The sequence below is a fragment of the Podarcis pityusensis genome (assembly GCF_964106645.2).
Source record: "Podarcis pityusensis genome assembly, chromosome: Z".
NCBI classification, from domain to species: domain Eukaryota; kingdom Metazoa; phylum Chordata; class Lepidosauria; order Squamata; family Lacertidae; genus Podarcis; species Podarcis pityusensis.
This window is the reverse complement of record NC_138044.1, coordinates 47,666,955-47,688,925: the sequence shown is the minus strand read 5'-3', so window position 1 is coordinate 47,688,925 and position 21,971 is coordinate 47,666,955.

The following is a 21,971-nucleotide window of genomic DNA, read 5'->3' as shown; positions in this document are numbered from 1 at the left end:
TGACACCCATCCTGACTCAGCCCCAGACACACTGATCAGATGTTTGGAGGCTGTGGCTGGATGGTTACATGGGAGCTGGTTGAAGTTAAATCCTTCGAAAACAGAGGTCCTTTGGCTGGGAAGGGATGAAATGGGATTGGGGGGGCAACTCCCATCTCTTGCGGGGGTGCAATTAGTGCCAGCACTGTCCGTTAAGAGTTTGGGTGTAATCTTTGACACCTCCCTTTCCATAGAGGCGCAGATTGCAGCTATAACAAAGGCACCATTTTTTCATCTCCGCCAAGCTAAGCAGTTGGCTCCTTACCTCTCTCGCCCTGAGCTAGCCACTGTGATCCACGCAACAGTCACCTCCAGATTGGATTATTGTAACTCACTCTACATGGGGCTGCCCTTGAGACTGACCCAGAAACCCCATTGGGTGCAGAATGCTGTGGCAAGACTCCTTACGGGGTCCTTGCTGCGAGATCACATTCACCCAGTGCTATACCAGCTGCACTGGCTCCCAGTGGGGTACAGGATCAGGTTTAAGGTGCTGGTTTTAACCTTTAAAGCCCTATACGGCCTAGGACCCTCGTACCCACTGGACCGCCTCTCCTGGTATGTCCCACAGAGGAACTTACGGTCTTCAAACAAAAACATCCTGAAGGTCCCAGGCCACAGAGAGGTTAGGCTGGCCTCATCTAGATCCAGGGCTTTTTCAGCTGTGGCTCCAATCTGGTGGAACGCTCTGTCACAAGAGACTAGGGCCCTACAGGACTTGACATCTTTCCGCAGGGCCTGCAAGACAGAGCTGTTCCACCAGGCCTTTGGTCAGGGCACAGCCTGACTCCCTCCTTTGGCAATCTTCACAGAACTTTAGCCTAATGGTTGCCATCAATTTGATTTGAATTAATTTTATAATGAAATGATTTTAGAATATTGCACTATTTTATTGTTGTTAGCTGCCCTGAGCCCAGCTTTGGCTGGGGAGGGCGGGATATAAATAAAATTTATTATTATTATTATTATTGGACAGTGTTCTTAAAGCTACCAACATGAGTTTGACCAAGCTGCGGGAGGCAGTGGAAGACAGGTGTGCCTGGCGTTCTCTGGTCCAGGGGGTCACGAAGAGGAGGACACGTCTAAACCACAACAACGTGTCTAAAGTCACCCCACCCCACAACCTGCTCTCCCAACTTCCTCTCACAATAGGAGAAGGAATTGCTTTACTAGTTATAAAGGTGCTTGTTGAAACTGTGATTGTCTATTAAATTTGAAAGGGAAGGGGAGCAAGGCTAAGATGGATGGACAACCCTTTGGATTGTTCTGCCTCCCTGTTCATTATAAGGCTCCAATGTGACAAATGGGCTGGAACAACAGAATGTCATACATTTAAGGGAGAAGAAGATAATGATTATTTTTTTTCCACTTCACCAATCAAACACATAACAGCAGAAGGGTCCTTGTCAATTCCCTCTTGATTTATGGAAAGGCCCTCTATGGGTACCTGTGACCCTGCCTAGCCAATCAGCAGGAGTAGCAGCAGGAAATGACCCAGCTTGGAACATGTTGTCCTCCTGCTGGGTGGATAGGAAAGCTGTCTTCTAGCCAGGGGTATTCAAGCCTCTTTTTTTGTACCCTTGATGGAGACAATATCTCTGTAATCTCAGGCCAGAAACTGCCATGTGCCCTTTCTCTAGCTCTGGTGATCAAACAATTGGGAAAAGAAGGAGATGGTTTCACTCTTGCATGAAAAAGCTGCCTCTGTAAATTTTCTTTCCCTCAGTCTTCAGTGCTTCATCTCTTAGCTCCCTGTCGTGCTCTCTGTGTGAGGCTGCCCTTGAGCCAGGTCGAAAAGCTGCAGCCACTGCAGCATGTGGCAGGCAAAATGCCAGAGAGGCCTGATAGCCAACAACATGTAACACCATAATTAAAGCATCTGCACTGATTGCCCATCTTCTGCTGAGCTAGGTTTGAGGTCCTTGTGTCGATTTGCAAAGCCCTTGATAACCTAGGTCCAGGATACATAAGGGCCACCTGAGCACTTAAACCCCAGTTCATTCACTGAGAACCACTAGAGGAATCCTCAGTAGCAGGCAGTGCATGTGGCGCAAGTGTACCGTTGCTCTTCTGGCTTCTCAACACAGTAGGTCACTGTCGCTTACTAAGAGGAAGAGAGGAAGGGTGACACATGGGGAGCTTGATGTACTTCAGCCCATGGAGGTAGATGAGCATTGGATTCACTCCACCACCATGCGCCATGCCAGGTTCTCCATGTCTCACCCCTCCCTCCTCACTTAGCCAGCAACCTGCTGTGTTGAGGAGTGCGGAGACCAATGGTGCACCACACATTTTCTCTGAAGGAAAGGCACTCCAGATTTCATCATAGCTTTTTCTTTACCTTTTAAAAATATATCTCCAGGAGAGATTTATTTGGAAGGTTTCTGAATGACTTTTCTGGTAGAGCCAATATGACAAAGACTCCAAAGCTCAGCACTGCCATGGATCAACAGTGATACATTATGACTCCTGTCTGGGATTCTGGATGCTCTATAACATTTCTGGGGGTGCTTGTTGCAGCTTTGACTTTTCCCATGAAGCTTATTTGAAATCTCACTCTCAAACAGTTCTATTTTTCAAGTGACAAATGACCACAAACTGAAGGGACTAGGAATTAGGTTTTAAAACAAATTGACAGGCTGGAATCATAATAAGTCACATAGCCCACAGAATATTCAGCTAGAAGTTCAAAAGCAGAACATTTTTGAAACAACAGCAACAAATTATCAAGAGAGACTTGAAACTATCACAGCCTCCTACATAAGAAGTGGGGAGCCTTATTTTAGCCCTGGGGTCACTCCTGAGCAAATTTCCTGGGGCTTCATGCCAGTGGTGGTCATGGACAACAGGTGTGAGTCTTGCCTTTCTTCAGTAAGCTGCCCCATGTAGATCTCACAGATGGGATGAGGAAATCCCAAAGAGAGGGGAGAAGAGACCCGTGAATTGGAGCTAGATGCCCCAGTGGAGGGGGGTGGCATGCGCAGGATGAAGGAGGTGAAACTGGGGCCTCACGAAATGTTTGATCTGGAGGAAGGAGAGGGCCAGTGACCAAGGGAGTCAGGAGCTGGAACCTGAGGAAAGTTCAAGCAGATTGTCAGAGAGGGATCCCACCCCTATTTGGTTGCCTGTAGTCAGGCACCTCCTAAAGAGTCATTGCTTCCAGTCCCTTCTGCAAGTAAGGACTCGGATACTGAGCCAGAATGTCCATCAAAAAGGACATGGAGGTGCCATTTTTGGTGTGAACAAACCACACAGGCCCAGCCCACTCATAGAAGAGCCCATTTGCTTGCCCGGAGATGCCCCTCATCTGCCACACTAAGACTTGTGCTTACCCCACGCTTGAACAGGAAGAGGTAGGGACCATGGAGTTTGTTGGGTCAAGGCCTTAGCTCATGCTTAGCCATGAAATTCACCTGCTGCACCTTCAACCTTCGTCTATATATCATTTAGATTTATGCATTAAAGAATCTGGCAGAAACAGAAGCCGGAGTTTGAGTTCTTCAACCAGCAGCGAGGCCCAGAATGTATTTCAGCATTGCAAGTGTTAGAGGTTTCTACATGTACTTTTCTCTATCCAGGCAAACTATTCTAGTTAAAAGGGCGAGGAATGCTGCATTTGACCCAAGGTTCTGCATCCCCCATCACACTTCCTTAGTAGTCAGAGTTTGTTGCGGAAGTGCCTTAATCAATTTAATTCCATGTCCCCAGCCAGTGAGTGAGTGAGACTGAGCACCTGCTTTTATTAGGTTTAGCAAAAGTACTTGCTTTGGTGTTTTTGGCTTTTTGCAACCTACAATTTAATTCCCAGCTTGAAAGGAGTTCCTGCCAGCTTTGTTTTCTCCAAGGGAGTAACAAGCAAAGCTGTTTCATAATTCATGGGCATGTCAAAGAAACAAAAGCAGAGTCTGTTGAAATGCCACAGCCACCTTGCAATGTGTCTTTTGCAGATTAGATGCCAGAACTGAAATGTGTTACAGAGGGGTGGCCAAGGACCCTGTGTTAGGAATTCTGATTCCAGGAATTTTGAAATGAAGGTGACTTCTTTCCAAAGGCTCATGGACACACATACACACACATTCCTCAAATATTACCTTTATGTGCTACCTAAACCACAGAGGTCCTTGGATGGGGCACTTTTGGTGGTCTAACATGCCCCTGACATTGGGCTGGGTTTTACCTTTAGCAAGGCAAGCCTTGCCCTGTGGAACTCTTTGCCAATGGAAGTTTCGCAGGAGCCATCCCTACTCATTTTTACATATTTTCTGGAAACAGTTTTATTCAGACAGGCGTTATAATCTTGAGATTCTTTGCCAAGCAGCTTTTCCCAATGCATTTGAAATTTTCAGTTGCTTTTACTATAATATTGTGTTTTTAGTTTTAATTCCACCTTGTGATTTTTATACATGAAAGTTCAGTAAGTAAGCAAGCAAAAATTAAAAAAACTCAACATCTCACCACTTGAAAGTAAAGGACAAGGGATGTAGCTCAGCAGTAGAGCACCTGATTTGCATGCAGAAAGAACCAGGTTCCATCCCCAAAAGGGCTGAGAGAGACCCCTGATCTGAGGCCCTGGAGAGCTGCTGCCAGTCAGTGTGGACAATACTGAACTAGGCTGACCTCTTACAAGTCACCTTATGCCATAGCTCAGTGATAGAACACCTGCTTTGCATGCAGAATGTCCTAGGTTCAGTTCCCAACTCTGCTGTGCTGTTTCTGAAACCCAGGAGAGTTGCTGCCAGTCAGTGTAGACAATCCTGAAATAGATGTAGTGAAGATATGACTTGGTGGAAGGTAGCTTCCTGTGGTCCTATGATTGCAGCCCAATTAAGCCAAATGAAAAGCACCTGGGGGCCCATGAGCCAAAATTGACACAAAAACCCAATTTTGTATGCCCCCTCCAACGACCACACAAAATCTTCACTCAGATGTGATCTAAATTCTTCCTGATGTTCCACTCAAAAGCATTTTCATAGGAAGCTGTCTTATTCCAAGGCAGACCATCAGTCCATCTACCCTAGCATTGCCTACCTGGACGTCAACCCACCTCCAGTTTCAACAGTCCTGCTGTGGGCAGGTGTCCATTTCCCACCTGGACATCCTTCTCATTGGTGTTCTTTCTCATATTATGTTGCATGGAACATATGCTGCCGAATGGCTTTAAGAATCAAGCAGGATTATGCACAATAAGCCTAGTCATTGAGACATTGGAAGCAAACTCATTAACCTGAGCCAGCCAGTAATTGTCAGTTTGGAAAATGTCCCTTGAATACCCTGATGGCTCATACATGAAAGAACGACTGGCTCAGCAACTTTACTAAAATGGATCCTGCATTTGTGCAAAATACACTTTCAATTGGCTCAGGAAACCAAATATTTCACAGCAGCTCATGGACGCCGATTGCAAGTCATCCCAGCCTGAAGCTATAGAAAGGAACTGCACTAAACACAACTAACTTCTCTGTGCTGTTATACCCACTGCAATTTTAAACAAAGGAGAGTGTACAGCAAGGCTCACCTTTTTAGTTCTAAGGCAAGTTTGGAATTTCTCTCCCCTGGATCTGTGCATGCACACATGTAATTTTTTTTAAAGGGATCTGGATAAAAGTCTGTCCTGTTCCCCAGTGCAGTGAAGCAAGAAAAAGACTGACTGAGGTGTAAGACTGGGTGTAAGACTGGTGTGTAAGACTGGGACAGTGTTCAGACTGGACACAGGGCACTGAGAAACCAGACTGAAACTAGCAAAATTAATTTCAATAGGGACAAATGTAAGGTTCTGCACTAACAAAGGAAGTACCAGCAGCACAAATATAAAATGGGAAGTACTTGGATTGTCATGAGTGCACATGAAAAGGATCTAGGGGGTCTTAGCAGTCCACAAATTTAACATTTCAACAGTGTGATGCAGCAGCAAAAACAGCTAATGCTATTCTAGGCTGCATCAACAGAAATATAGTGTCCAGGTCAAGGGAAGTAATAGTCCTGCTTTATTCTGTCTTGGTCAGACCACACCTGGAAACTGTGTCCAGTTCTAGGCACCACAATTTAAAAAGACTGTTGACAAGCTGGAATGTATACAGAGAGTAACCAGTATGAGCAAGGGTCTGGAAACCAAACTTTATGAGGAAAGGCTAAGGGAGTTGGGTATGCTTAGCCTGGAAAAGAGTAGACTGAGAGGAGATATGATAGCCATCTTCAAATATTGGAAGATGGAGCAAGCTTGTTTTCTGCAACTTCAGACCATATGAGTCAATGGCTTCAAGTTACAAGAAAGAAGATTCCAACTAAGCATCATGAAGACATTTCTGACAGTAAGAACTGTTCAACAGTGGAATGGTCTCCCTCAGGAAGTTGTGGGCTTCACTGGAAGTTTTTAAGCAGAAGTTGGATGGCCACCTGTCATGGATGCTTTAGCTGAGATTTCTGTATTGCAGGACGCTGGACTAGATGACCCTTGGGGTCCCTTCCAACTCTACAATTCTGTGATTCTATTATTCTATGAATCATGAAAGCATGGTACCACACAATCATAAAATCATGATATATTGATATCACACTATGATTTCATGAATGATATCTTGATTTTGCACTATGGTTGTGTGGTATCATGATTTTGTGAAATCATAGTGTGATATCACTATATCATGATTTCATGATTGTGTGCTACCATGATTTGTGAAATCATGATTCTGTGGTATCATAGTGTGGTATCATGATTTCATGATTATATGACATCATGATTGTGTGATATGATTTCATGATATCATATCACGAAATCATGATATCATGATATCATGCAATCGTAATATACAAAGGGTGTATGTGGTATTACAGGAGAGGTACCGTGTTGGTCCAAATATAAGACGTACCTGCAAATAAGCCGCACCTTTAAAATTGGAAGCTTACTTGTGGGTGTTGCCCGGCTCTACTGCCCTGAACGGAGAGAGGGGTTGGAAGCCATTGCCGGCGCTGGCACTCGGTTCAAATATTGGAAGATGGAGCAAGCTTGTTTTCTGAAGCTTCAGAGCATATGAACCAATGGCTTCAAGTTACAAGAAAGGAGAATCCAACTAAATATCAGGAAGAACTTTCTGACAGCAAGAGCTGTTCAACAGTGGAATGGTCTCCCTCAAAAGGTTGTGGACTCTCCTTCACTGGAGGTTTTCAAGCAGAGATTGCCTAGCCATCTGTCATGTATGATCTAGCTGAGATTCCTGCATTGCAGGTGGTTGGACTAGATAACCCTCGGAGTCCCAGCTCTAAAATTTTAGTATTCTGTGATTCTATGTGACTTCTTGAATTGCTCCGTAAGGGAATAAGCTGAAACTGAGACCTTATATCACAGGTGGGGAGCCTCTGGCCTTCCAGATGTTGCTGAATTACAACTCCCATCAGCCGCAGCAAGCATTGCCAATGGTCAAGGATGATGGAAGTTTTAGTTCAACAACATCTGGTAGGCCAAAAGTTCCCCACACCTGCTTTATATGGTAGTAGCAGCCTGTTTGTTGGCACCACCTGTTGTGTAAGCTGCTGCTTGACTTGAAAGGCCCAGATTTCTCTAGTAGTATTTGAGTGTGATGGAGCAAGAGTCTCAGGTTTATCTAGGTCTTCTTCAGTGGAGGCCTCTGAGTCACATCCTGTGCCACATCCTGAGGTTGAGAGGGGAGCACTGGCTCAGAAGTTTTATCTGATAACACAGCACATGGGGGGGGCACCTACATGCACGTAATGCATGTAGTCCCCGCCTCCATAACCCAATGAAGAAAAATCTGACTCCTGGTCTCTGACAAAGTCAGAACCAGTAGAATTAATGTGAGCCTTGGAAAGCACATAGAGCTGAAAGAGGAAGTGAGGAAGAGAGCCATTATGTGCTATTTGTTGGCTGCCCAGATAGCACAGATAAATTTGTAAACATGGTGGAAAACAATGGCTCTCAAAGTGAACCATTCACAGTGGGATCAGGAGTCGAAGAGGATTGTGTTATTGCCCCAACTCTATTCATTATTTTCATTGCCATGATCCTACACTTTGTCGAAGGGAAATTCCCCACTGAAGTAGAAATCATATATTGAACAGATGGAAAGCTCTTCAGTCTGAGCAGGCTGAAAGCAAAGAGTAAGGTTACCATAACTTCCGTCATAGAGCTTCAGTATGCTGATGACAACGTAGTGTGTGCACACTCAGAGGATGACCTCCAAGCCATCCTAAATATCTTTGCAGAAGCTTACGAAAAGCTTGGCCTATCACTCAACATCCAAAAAACCAAAGTGCTGCAGAGACAAGTACAAAATAACCCCTCTGCAGCACCACAAATCCAACTCAATGGTGTAACGTTGGAAAATGTTGATCACTTCTCCTACCTAGGCAGTTATCTTTCCACAAGGGCCAACATTGATGTTGAAATCCAGCATCGCCTGAGCTCTACAAGTGCGGCTTTCTCCCAATTGAAGTGCAGGGTGTTTGAGGACCGGGACATTCGCAGGGAAACCAAAATGCTTGTTTACAAAGCTATTGTATTACCAACCTTACTATATGCTTGTGAAACATGGACCACTTATAAACACCATCTCCAACTCCTCGAAAGATTCCATGAACGGTGTCTCTGAAAAATTTTACACATCACTTGGGAAGACCGGCGAACTAATATCAGTGTACTGGAAGAAGCAAAGATCACCAGTGTGGAAGCAATGACTCTTCAACATCAGCTTCGTTGGACTGGTCATGTTGTGTGGATGCCTGATGATTGTCTTCCAAAGCAACTACTCTATTCCAAACTTAAAAATGGAAAGCGTAATGCTGGTGGTCAACAAAAGAAGTTTAAAGACTGTCTCAAGGCAAATCTTAAAAAATGTAGTATAAATACCGACAACTGGGAAACACTGGCCTGTGAGTGCTCCAGCTGGAGAACAGCCTTTACCAAAGGTGTCATGGGCTTTGAAGAAGCTCAAACTCAGGATGCAAGGGAGAAACGTGCTAAGAGGAAGGCACGCTTGGCAAATCCACACCGTGATCAGCTCCTGCCCGGAAACCAATGTCCCCACTATAGAAGGACGTGTGGATCCAGAATTGGCCTCCACAGTCACTTACCGACTCATTGTTAAAACTGTGTTTATGGAAGACAATCTTACTCGGCTACGAGTGATTGCCAAAGAAGAAGATGCTTCAGTCTAATCAGTGCATGAAGGCTTTAAAACCATAAAGTGTGTTGTCCTGCCATACTTAGCTTATGTCTCTTTCTCTCACCTTGGAAGGAAATGGGTAACCAAGTCTTTGTTATTTTCTCTCTACATGTGGACTTCAACATTTGAGGAGGTCTGAGCTGGTTGTTCCAGCCAGCCTCATGGCTTTAACTTGCCTCTTTTGTTTCAGACCAGAATGGAATCTGAAACTAGCATTTTTCTCTACCAATAGTTTAGAAACTTTTACATTTTATAACTAAGCAACATTTTGACTGCCTGTGCACCTTTTCTGGCTGCTTTATGGAAAACCACATGAATCAAACCTTTCCAAGGTTTTGTAAGTTAACCATTTTATGACTTACTAAGTGTGTGGCCTGTCTCTCTTCTGGGGAAATGTGATAGTTTGGAAAGAACTTTTAAAAGGGGATGTTTTGGGGACTCGCTGAAAAGGCACATTAAAAAGGTTTTAGAGCCTTTCCCCATACTTTTCTTAGCTGTACATTTTGTGATTTTAAATCTGCTGCTGGGGTTCTCTCACCAAAGAGAACTTGCCTGAAACTTGGGTCTTGGCTTCCAGGATTTCAACACTTTTCAAGGGAGAAAAAGGTAAGCACTCTCACCATCTCATGACTGTGAGGTGCCATAAATGAAGCAGGACTCGTAGGCTTGGTAGGCAGCAGCAAGATAGCTCCAGGGCCCCATTGAGCCCACAGATATCATGTTGTTGATCCCAGATGTACAAGACACATACCACCTTTCCTGAGTGGGTTCATAGAACAAAGCAATTTACTCCCCATCAAATGAGCCAGTGGATAAAAATATGCCTGAAAGAGTGTTCACGGCTATCAATTAAGGCAGATCTGGAGAACTGATGTGAGCCTCGGTTGCAAAGGTGAGATCATTGCTATGGTTGAATGGGGCTTACAGCAAGCAAGTCTTTAAAAGATTCCATAATATAAAGTGGGAGAGTTAGCAAAGGTGGGGGCACTGAAGGCAATTAAAAGCAGAATCTAATGTATCCAGTTGGGATTGTGTGCTCTGACAGGATCTCTCTAGGGTCTAGGTGGCAGGGGGGAGGAGATGTTCCTCCAGCCTTGTTAACCAAAGCTGCTTTTAACTTGAGATTGCCAGGGATTGGATCCAGAATATATTGCATACATGCATGCAGAAGGTAATTGTTAGCAAATAGTTAAACGTTTTAAGGGAGAGAGAAACCCACATAAACCCAAGAAATCAAAGACTGTCAGACTCTAGCTAATATCTGGGGTATGGAAGGAGAAAGTACAGTCTGCAGCATTTCTCCTGGATGTAGCCTGTGCAAACAACCCTGACGGTACTAGTTTAATATAAGTTATGAAACAATAGACAGTTGCTATCACCTCAAGAGGAATCTCCCAGGTGTATGCATAACAGAGGTTACCATGCTGATGAGGAGAAGTGTGAGGTGATAGAAAGGAAGCTTGGGTTTCTGGTGAAGGGTTTTCTGGGAAGAAGAAATGTTATGTACTAAGCTTGAATCCTAGAACAATAGGCAGGTAGGATCCTAGAATGCAACGACTGATTGGCCTGCAGTAGCAGTCCAATCAGGCTCCAGGAGGGAAGCAGAATCAGCCAGTCAGATGGGACCTATTGTATAAATAATGTATATAAAGCCTGAGGTTTAGGGGAAAATTCATTCATTGTTTTACGAGCTGCAATAAAGATCATGAAATCACTGCAGGACTCCGAGTATATTTCAAGAAAGGAAATGGATAGAACTCTGTGTGAGAGGAGCTGAAGGGTAGAACCATCTTAGGAGACTGGGAGAGAGGCATAGGTATGCCATGCAGAATGCCTTGGGCTGCACTGCTATGAGAAACAATCCCAGCTTGTGAAGTAATACTGTGAACTCTCTCTCTCAATGGAAGACTCTAGATGTATATAGGCTCAAAATAAACCATGTATCTTAAAATGCTACAGCCTCTGCCATGTCTGGACTCCCAACCCTGGGTGAGGGCCAGGAACCACTAGAATCTTGCTACCACTCAGCAGGGATTGGGGTGGCATGTACCAATATCATATTGGAAGGTGAGCAGGTGAACAAGCCTAGATGGCTGTGGGTGCTGCCAGAGAAACATGGGAGTTAGCATTGTCCTATGGGTTAACCTCAGGGGATGTGGCTTGTTCCTGAATTATATACTTCTGGAGGGTGGAAAAACAATGCAATTTTCCATTTTGCTCAGATGAGAAGGGGGGGGGGTGGATCTAAGAAGCTTTGGGGGCTAAGTTAGGATTCCAACAAGCCAGAAACATTTAATGTTGAGTGCTGATAATCCACTTCTGAGAGCATTCACAAAGGAGGCATGAACAATCCATCCCCACAATCTCTTAGGAACAAATGGATCCAAAACCCTTACACTGGATTCTTTCCATCCTTTAATTATCCTTGGAAAATATAATTCAGATAGCTGCAGAAATAAATTTACATGCAATTTTACCACCTCCCAAGAGTTCCAGCAGATGGGTGTATTTGCACTAATAATGAAAGGAACAAGATGTACAAAATACAGGCAGCTTCAAAGCCCAACTGTTAACTTGTACACCATACACTTGGTTGGTCTGTTAGCACTTTTAGACAGAGAAGAAGTTATTGATTCATCACCAGTTGAAATGTTTATGAATATTCTAGAATATGCTCCACCAATGAACATGTAGCTTACATAATATAAAAAATAACTATTAGACTAAGGTTACCAGACGTCCCCGTTTCCTGGGGCAGTCCCTGGACTTACAAATCAGTCCCCATACAAAATCCATTGAAGTTGAAAAGTGTCCCCGGATTCATTGAAAAAAATCTGATAACCTTATATTAATCTATTTCATGGCCTATGATATAAAACCCTGTAAATTGTACCAAGGGCATTGAATCCTGCCAGAAATGTTTAATTACCAAGAACTAATTTTTCATTAGCAAGAGCAGAGCAAGCATGGTTAATTTTTGATTACTAATATCCTAGGAGGAACACTTCAGGGTATTTGTTTGTCATTTCCCAGCTGGTTTTAAAACTGGATATTAATTTATAATTTCTAGTGACTGCCTGGAGGGGGGTCTAGCTCAGCCAGCCTTGTTGGGGTTTTTTTTTTAAAAAAAGAAAGTACTTATTTAATACATTTTTCTCTTGTCTTTCCAGTTAGTTGTTCAAGGCAGTTAACACTAGAAATGCAAACACAAAAATATAAATAGCAATAAATAGTAAAAGTACAGGTCAGTTGGAGGGAGGCATCAAATAATAAAACAATTTTGACCTGACACCAAAAGAAGAGAAGTATGAGCAGCTGGAAAGCACATATGGGAAAGCCTCCATTGCTGGTAGCACCCTTCCACTCCAATAATGGAAGCATCCAGAGCAGGGGGTCCAGACTATTTTCAGGTGGGGTTCAGTTGCACCCAAGTCAACCAGCTATAAATCCACCTAACAGTTACCTTGTTTTTAAACAGGGTATGTGTAAATGCAACTGTAGGAAAGTTGGAAACTGCCTTAGACTGAGTCAGACCATTGGTCCAACTAGCTGAGCATTGTCTACACTGATTCTCCAGTGGCTCCCCAAGATTTAAGGTATGGGAAATTCTCAGTCATACCTGGAGATGCCATTGGAGATTGAAGCGGAGGCCTTCTGGTTGCAAAGCAGATGCTTTATCACTGTGTTATGACCCTTCCCTACATACTCACTGGATGATTCATTTGGACACTACTATGTTGACAACCTCAACCATCACATCTTCTCCAGAGGTCAACAGTTGGCCCGAGGGAGCAGGCATCTCTTGATCTCACACCATTAGTGAAGACATCCATGCTTAAAGTGATCGTTTTTGATCAGGTGAGGAACAAGTGTTCCCAACAGCAATGCCAAGGCTGCTTGCCAAGCTCATTCTCTGTATGGGAGGATAAGCTAAGTACAATTGGCAGCAAGAGCATTCTGGCTTATCTTAACTTCATGTCTTGATTGTCTGGGGCCATTTGAATCAAGGCAGCTGATACGTTTCCCCCCACTGGTAGCAGCATTAAGGAAACTAAAAGTGATAAATGCATTGTTTCTTAATTGTTCAAGCTCTAGAAAGGGTGCGATCCTGTACGGGTGTTAATGGAGAAAGCCATTGTGCTTCTATAATAAACATGCATTATGACTGATGTGAGTAGACAAGGGAGAGATTTGAGATGCATCTCACAGTGATGTCAGAAGCACTGTCTGATTAGCAGCTGACCACAGCCCACCTTACTCAACTGGCACCCCCATTGCAAGAGAGAGAGAGAGACAGAGAGAGAGATTTGCTAACTGAATGAATAATTAATTTAGATCTCTTTTTTCTTTTTTTATATTTCAAGAAAACACCATTTATTTTTATGTTTCTGAAAATACTTGCAGTGAACAATCCTTATATACCACCACCTCAAAAAATCCATGCATATCCAATGTGAGTAATATATCAAACATTAATCAGGTTTGTGTAATATATTAGAGTTGATTACAGCAGCTAAGTTCCTTCTATGCTCTGTTTTAACAGATTGTCCCAGAGTGATCCGTGGGTAGCTGGTGGTAAGGAGATGACATTGTCCTTTCCAGTGTATTGAATAAACATGTATTTCAAAATCATATTTGATCTTCATGTTCCTTAGTACTCTATGACACTTCACTGGTTTCTGAATAAGAGCCATGTTTCAATTTATCCCACCATACCTCTAGAGTAAAGTTGGTAGCTGTTTTCCAATAGTGTATTAATAGATTCCTGGCTGCAGGCATGAAAAGGATTAGTACTGTATACATAATTCTTATGGTCATCTGTAAACAGATTACAAACTAAGTGCTGGTAAAACTGACCCATAGCAACATAGGAAAATATACTGAGTCACACCATTGGTGCAGCTAACTCAGTACTACCTCTGCTGACTAGAGAGAAGAACTTCTCAGCCCTAGGCTAGCTGGAGATGCATGCAAAGCAATTGCTCAACCATTGAGCTACAGTCTCTCTCTCTCTCTCTCTCTCTCTCTCTCTCTCTCACACACACACACACACACACACAACCTCCCAGTGAATCCAAGTGGCAATCTAGGAAGGCTCCAAGCCAAAAACAGCAACCAATGACAAGCAAAGACAACCCACATGAATAAATATGTTCATTATCCTCTATGAAGCATAGACAATATTGAGCTAGCTGGACCAATGGTTTGACTCCTATAAAGCAACTTCCCATACTGCTCTGTAACTCTAGGCCAGGCATAGCCAAACTTGGCCCTCCAGATGTTTTGGGACTACAATTCCCATCATCCCTGACCACTGGTCCTGTTAGCTAAGGATGATGGGAGTTGTAGTCCCAAAACAGCTGGAGGGCTGAGTTTGCCGATGCCTGTTCTAATGCTTAAAGTAGTCTGTATAGGAAGCTGCCTTGTACCAAGCCAGACCATTGGCCCGCCTAGCTCAATAGCATCTGCACTGGCTGGCTGCATCTCTCTGGAGCAAAGTTAAGGGACCACCTTCAGTCCAAGGGCCACACTCCATTTTGAGGGCCACATGCCCATGATGGGCAGGACCAGATGCAAATGCAGGTGGAGCAATGAATGTAAATCTAACCTTTGTACAGAGTGGCTGTTTTCTACACACACATACTCACAAACCGTTCTCTGCCCTCCCTCCAGACAAGCAAGAGGCATTCTGATATTCCAAAGACATAGCCCAGCCTGACAAAAACATCAGAGAAGGGGGTGCATGGAGCATGGCTAGGGCGAGCGTGGCTAGGCAGAAAGTCTGAGGGCCAGATAGAGAGGCTCAGAGGGCTGCATTCAGTCCCAAGTCTAAGGCGCCCCTCTTCTGCTTGAGAGTTTCAGAAAGTCTCCCTCAGCCCTATCTGGAGATGCTGGATAGCTCAGTGGGTCAGAGTGTAGTGCTGATAATGCCAAGGTTGCAGGTTTGATCCCTATACAGTGCAGCAGCACATTCCTGCATAGCAGGGGGTTGGACTAGATGATCCTCAGGGTCCCTTCCAACTCTACGGTTGATACTATGAACCTGAGACTTTCTGCATTCAAAGCAGATGTGCTACCACCGAGCGATATCCCTTCCCCTTCATCTAGGCCCAGCTCAGAGGACCTTCTTTCACACACACTGCTTGCCACACTTCTAATCAGAGTCTCTTGCTTCGAAGTCCTCCTGCTGTATCTTCCACTCTTCAAGGTGTCAATTCTGTTCCAATTTACAAGCGCCAAGAACCAGAGACTTCCGGGTTGGCGCCTCAGGCAATGGCGGATTTCCTCCAATCGGGAGGAATCCGCTCCGTGGAAAACAGGGTCTGAACCGCCACAGCGAGGTGGAGACCCATCAAAAACCACAGGCGGGAAAGGCCTGTGGATGTGGGATTCGGCCGGTACCTTTGTGCCCCCCCTACTCGCGGGGAAACCCGATTTCAGGGTTCCGGAGCGACGTGGGGTGAGTGGCGCGGTACCTTGAATCAACTGCTTCTTTCACGGAGTGAAGCCGCATTGCTGTTGCCGGAGAGTGCTGACTTTTTCCTGTGGACAATTCGAGCTTAAATATCTGTCCGTGAGTAGAACGGAAAATTGGAATAAGAAATTTCTTTTAATTTGGCACTGAAGCGGAAAGGTCTAAACAGGAAGTCTGCCTTCCGCTTTTTGTAAATAGATTGAAGCAAAGACACGGCAAGCTAGAGCTTAGAAAATCGTTTGTAAAGGATCAATTTTCATCATTTAAAATTACTGAACCCCCCTTGGAAGCAGGAGAAGAGGGGGGAACTTTTTCTGGACTGATTAAACTTGCAGAAGACAAGTAAAGAAAAGCAATTCTCCACCGTCCTGAACCTGGGAGCGGGGTGTCAGGACAGACGTCTTCGGGAAGTTCATTGACTATAGACAAACGTTTTTGACAGATAGTTAAAAGAAGAGAAACATATTGATTCCATTGTTCCCCTTCGCATCTAAAAGGAACAAAATATTGACAAAATATTTGAAAAAGGAAACTTTGTTGTTAGGTTTGCTTTTTTAAAAAAGAGAGAGAGAGAGATGGATACAAATAGAAGCTTTTTCCCCTAGAGGGAGCTTGTGAAACTGTTATTAAATTCGAACTGGGGAGCTTTGCAGCTGCAATAGATTAAGATCGTGGGAACAGACTCTGACCTTCAACAAGAATGTACTCGGAGGCTCCAGTGTTGGCCTTTTGTAAGACAAGTGCTTTATTGGAACAGTTACATGAGAAGATGGATTTGATGACTGTTGGGATCGGAAACTTTGGACAGGCAGTGGGTACTTATTTAGAACCCACTCAGGAATTAACTCAGGAGTGTGCTTTGACAGATCAGATGAGGGAGGAGGTTGTTGCTGGACCTAGTGAGGCAGAGATGGAGGGAACTGTGGCCCAGCAGGAACATGAGTTGTTGGACTTGACGAATGAGCCTGGAGAAAGCCAGATTTGGAGAGACAGAGTTCTGTTTGGCTTGGAGATGGGGGGCTGGATAGACCCCCCTATGCAGGGATTTTTTTGACCTTTCAAGTCTGGCTTTGGGCCGGGAGGCGTTCGGAGTTGTGCAGGCCCTTAACTTTGGAGGGACTTTGAAACATGCTTTTAAATACCACATGGAGTTCAGTGTTGACTTTGGAAAAGGGGCTGATCTGTCGAGAAGGGACAAAAACATTGTCAAGCTGGAGTCTCCCCGAGTGAAAGGAGCAGAAGACAAAGTAAAGCACAGGTATAAATATGAAGAAGATCTGCGGATGGGACATGGAAGAGATCCAAGGGCCTCGGATATAAGGTTACCAGGTTGATGGACTAGATGGATGGGAAAGAAAGGACTGACAAAACCAGAGACCAGGAGAAAGAGATGTTGGATGAAGATTGGAAGAAAGTTTTAAACAAATTATTTAGTAAAATCTTGTAAAAGTAAAGAGTATTAGAAAAATGTTGAAATGAAATTATTTGGCTTTAGCAGAAATGTTAAAAAGAATTATGTAAGAATATGTCATGGTTAAGAGAATTTGGTATAAATAAGTTTTAAGTTTTAAGTTTTAGGGCCTTTTATGATAAGATAAGGTTAAAATAGATTAAGGTAATTTAAGATAAGGTTAAAATAGATTAAGGTAATTTAATGACAGAATATTATGAAAGATGGAAAGGATTTGCTGAGATAATTAACAACTAGAATACAAAAAAGGGAGGTGTGAGGAGGTCGATGAAACAAGGTAATGACAGTTAATGATTTGGGAATATTGGATTTGTTTTTAAATTTTTTTGTCTATTTTTGCTTTTTGATTTTGATGTATTATGTGTTTTGTTTTGTTTTTTCTCTTTTTGACCTTGTTTTTTTTATTGATTCGTATTGTTTAAATGCTACTTGTTTTTTCCTTTTCCCCCCCTTTGTTTCTTTGTAATCTTAAAATTCTCAATAAACACTATTTTAAAAAAAAAGAACCAGTCCTTGCCACCACAGTGCCACCCCACACTGAATTAAGCAAGAGGACCCACATCCTCCCTCTGTTGAACATGCAAAGGAAGGAGCGGGGGTGGAGAGAAGGCAATTCATTAATTTCATGCTGAACGCCAAACTCAATTTTTCTTCCCCAGTCAAAGGCTGTTAGAAGCTCAAAAAAGCAAAGTGGCAGAACACAAAGAGGCAGCTGCAGTGAAGACGGTTTAATGTGCTGAACTGGTCATATGCATGTCTTGCTCTAATGCGGTGTGACATTCTTCTTGCACCATGGCACGTGTAAGCGGTCACCCAGCCAAATGGGCTGGCGAAAGCAAGTACTCCTTCGCACCATGCAAAAGTAACTTGTGGAGCTTGTTGCCCAGTGTTTGGGGGTGACTGTGGTTCTCACCAGCTTCAAAAGGGGATCAGATTTCTCTATCAGTGGCTGTTAGCTAAATAAAGCCTCCACTGTCAGAGGCAGTAAATCTCTGAATATTAGATAACAACAAAAAGAGCCCTGATGGAACCGGCCAGTGGCCCATCTAGTCCAGCGTTCTGTTTTCACAGGAGCCAACCAGATGCCTGTGGGCAATTGGCAAGCAGGACCTGAGCACAAGAGCAACTGGTGAGCACAAGAGAGATAGAAAAACTTTCCTCTGTGCACTTTCTCTGTGCCTAAGGACATACTTTACCTATCCTAAGGCCAAACAGCAGGGGAAGGCTTTGTTTTCATGCAAAGAAATCTTAACACTAGCAAGAAAGATGCTGGAAGGGCCGCATTCTGTCCCAATCAGCCTTTTGGGGACCATGTGCCAGTAGTGAGAAGGGACAAAGGGAGAAATGGGAGAAGCAAAAGAAATATCACATTTTACCCTTGTACAGTAGCCAGGTTTTCACAAACATCTGCCTATCCTCAGTTGAGGCAAGGAAGAGGCTTATCAGAGTTCAAAGACACATTTGATCCAGCAGGTTGAGATTCTCCACATTTGGCCCTTAGACAAACCTTTGGATTGATCCAGCAGGCTTCTTATTTGCTTTTTTGTAATGATTGGGAGATGCTTGCCCCACCGCCCCACCATAATCTCAATGCAACATAGAATTTTCCTTATGTTCTTATGCTCTGCAGTGGGTAAGTATAGACTGTTATCCTTGGAGCAACCTGTCAAAGGGACCAACTCCCTTCTCTTGTGGGGGCCCAATTAGTGCCACTGCCTTCCGTTAAGAGTTTGGGTGTAATCCTTGACGCCTCCCTTTCCATGGAGGCGCAAGTTACAGCAACAGCCAAGGCGACATTTTTCTACCAGAGGGTGCAGAATGCTGCAGCGAGGCGCCTCACGGGGTCTCTGCCATGGCAGCATATTCACCCAGTGCTTTTCCAGCTGCACTGGCTGCCGGTGGAGTACAGGGTCAGGTTTAAGGTGCTGCTTTTGACCTTTAAAGCCCTTCACGGCCTAGGACCCTCGTACCTACGGGACCGCCTCTCCCGGTATGCCCCGCGGAGGACCTTAAGGTCCATAAATAGCAACACCCTAGTGGTCCCGGGCCCTAAGGGAGTTAGATTAGCTTCAACTAGAGCCAGGGCCTTTTCAACACTGGCTCCGGCCTGGTGGAACGCTCTGCCTCACGAGACCAGGGCCCTGCAGGATCTGATTTCTTTCTGCAGGGCCTGTAAGACAGAGTTGTTCCGCCTGGCCTTTGGCTTGGAGCCAGTTTGATTCCCTCCCTCTCTTTCTTTTTTCTTTTCCTTCTCTTCCTGTGATGAGGCTATATTTTAATATTTTAATGTTTCAATATTTTAATGTTGTATTTTAATTTTGTTTTTAAGTTGTATTCATTCAACTTGTTTTTATTATTGCTTGTAATCCGCTCTGAGCCTGGCCTTGGCTGGGGAGGGCACGGTATAAATAAATATTATTATTATCATCATTATTATTATTATTAAAGAACCTATAATTCGTATTGTGCTCATACTGGGCAACAGATTTCTCCCTCTTTCCAGGGTTCAGTGAAGTTGCTGGGTACAACTCAAATGCATTTGTGGCCAGAGGTTTCCCAGACTTGAATAACCTACCAGTTATGTACTACAGATCAAACCACCCTTGCGAATACAGTATTCCAGAGGCTAAATTCTTAGTAACCAGATGCATGCATAAGAGTGCTACAGATTATTCTGGGATTTGATTACAGACACAACCAAATGCATCTGCAGATTAATCTTGTCTTTGCCCTGGTAAGGATTTTGTTTGTAAAGTATGAGGCGCTGAGTAACATCACTGGATTGCTTTCCTTTCCAAAGATAGTCCAGAGAATATTGGTAAACAATAAAAACTCATTTTCTCCCAGCCAGAATTGTATTGTCACAGCTGCCACCTCTGGCAGCTATAGCATTAAGCTGTTTCAGTAGCCCAGTTGAAGATTTAGCCAGTCAAAGAGGGATCTCATTCCAATCTCAGCTGTAAATCGAAATAAATTCCACAAAAAACACTGTAGTGTTGCAGATGACACCCTGAAAGCGGCAATGGACCAGTCTAAATTGAGTCTTAGAAATCCTTACTTAATTTCAGGATTTTTAAAAAAATTATTGTTATTACAAAGGGACACTTTTTTTTTACATCAGTAAAAGATGTTGATGCAGACACACAAAAGAAGAAAATGCATTATCTTTCCAAAAGTAACTGTCTAATTTCGACAGCTGTACTGTTTCAAAATAAATGAGATGGGTTTGTGTTTTTTCCTTTTGGGTCAGTGCACAACACAAGGGATAATTCAATGTCTTGGGCAGTGGAATTATGATTTATTTCTGCTGGACCACTACTGCCAACACCCCACCACAGTCCACAACACACAGGAGTGATCTGAGACATGCAGACCATCAAAGCTTCCCTGTTTGCAGGATGTTCTTTACACCAAATTTGTTGGGTGTGCGTAAAAGTCAGGTTAGATGAATTACCCCCACTGATGCTGCAAACCACTGAAAAATAATATGAAATAATAGGTGTACTTTTGCTCTTGATTGCCCATTTTCAGAGCAAGCAAAAGGAGAAAGGAGCTACTATAGAACTCACAGACAAGTCTCTAGTCCTTTGCATTTTCTCTCCACTGCAAAAATCCCAGCTGAGCTTCATAATGGCATGTGCTCCTTGTCTCTTGACCTCTGACACCTCGCTGAGGAAAACAGATATACATGAGCTACATTAAATGGCCAAGGCGTATGCTTGTGTCACACTCTGGGAATTAGCAAAGCAGGTGACTGAGCCTCGTTCAGCAGTGGCATACTCTACCCAACTTTTGAATTCCCATTTCTGTACAATGTCTCTCTCTCTCTCTCTCTCTCTCTCTCTCTCTCTCTCTCTCTCTCTCATACACACACACACACACACTCAAATGTTGCTATTAGCTGCAGTGGAGCATGCAGGGTTGCAGTGCCCTAGGAATTATACACTCCTTGTATAATTCTAGTTACAGGTAGGTAGCCGTGTTGGTCTGCCGTAGTAAAAAATAAATAGAAAAAAATCCTTCCAGTAGCACCTTAGAGACCAACTAAGTTAGTTATTGGTATGAGCTTTTGTCTGCATGCACACTTCTTCAGATACTTCAGATACCTTGCATAATTGTTTGCTTTCCTGGTGTGTGTGCATATGTGGGGAGGTGTCCCTCTGTGAGTCAAAGGAGGCGAGAAGGAGGCATTGGTGTCTATGGTCTCAGACAAGACTTGGCCTTGGGAAAATCTCCTCTTGACATCTGTGCAAGATTCAGTGTCAGTTCTTCTAAATGAAAGTGCCCTCCAAAGCAAAAGTGGCATGCCTTCTTTAGCATCACCATTCAAACAGCACTGTCCATCTGAGAAGGGCTGTAGCTCACAGTTTACAGCCTCTGCTTTGCACCCAGTTGGCTCCAAGTTGAATCCTCCAGAATTTCCAGGTAGAACTGGGAAAAGACTCCTGTTCAAAATAACAATCACACACATTGTTTTGTGAAGAAGTAAAAGTAGCATTTACTTATATAATCTATGTCTTGAAGCAGCAGTTACAGCAGCAAAATGAAGGCAAAATGAAGGCAGGTTTATAACTACGATCTAAGCTACAAAAGTACAAAATCCAAGTGTCAAAGCTGCAGAGCTCAGACATGCATATGTGGTCAACTTGAAGGCATAATGAACACACAGAGAGAGGCAGGAAGGAAGTATGTAGTGTTACAGGTTCCTGTCAAGGCAGACAAAGAACTTACAGAGTCCTCTCTAGCAAATTTTACAGGAAAGCCCTGTGAACCTCAACCCCTTCATGTGCCTATCTGGCAAAACATGAAT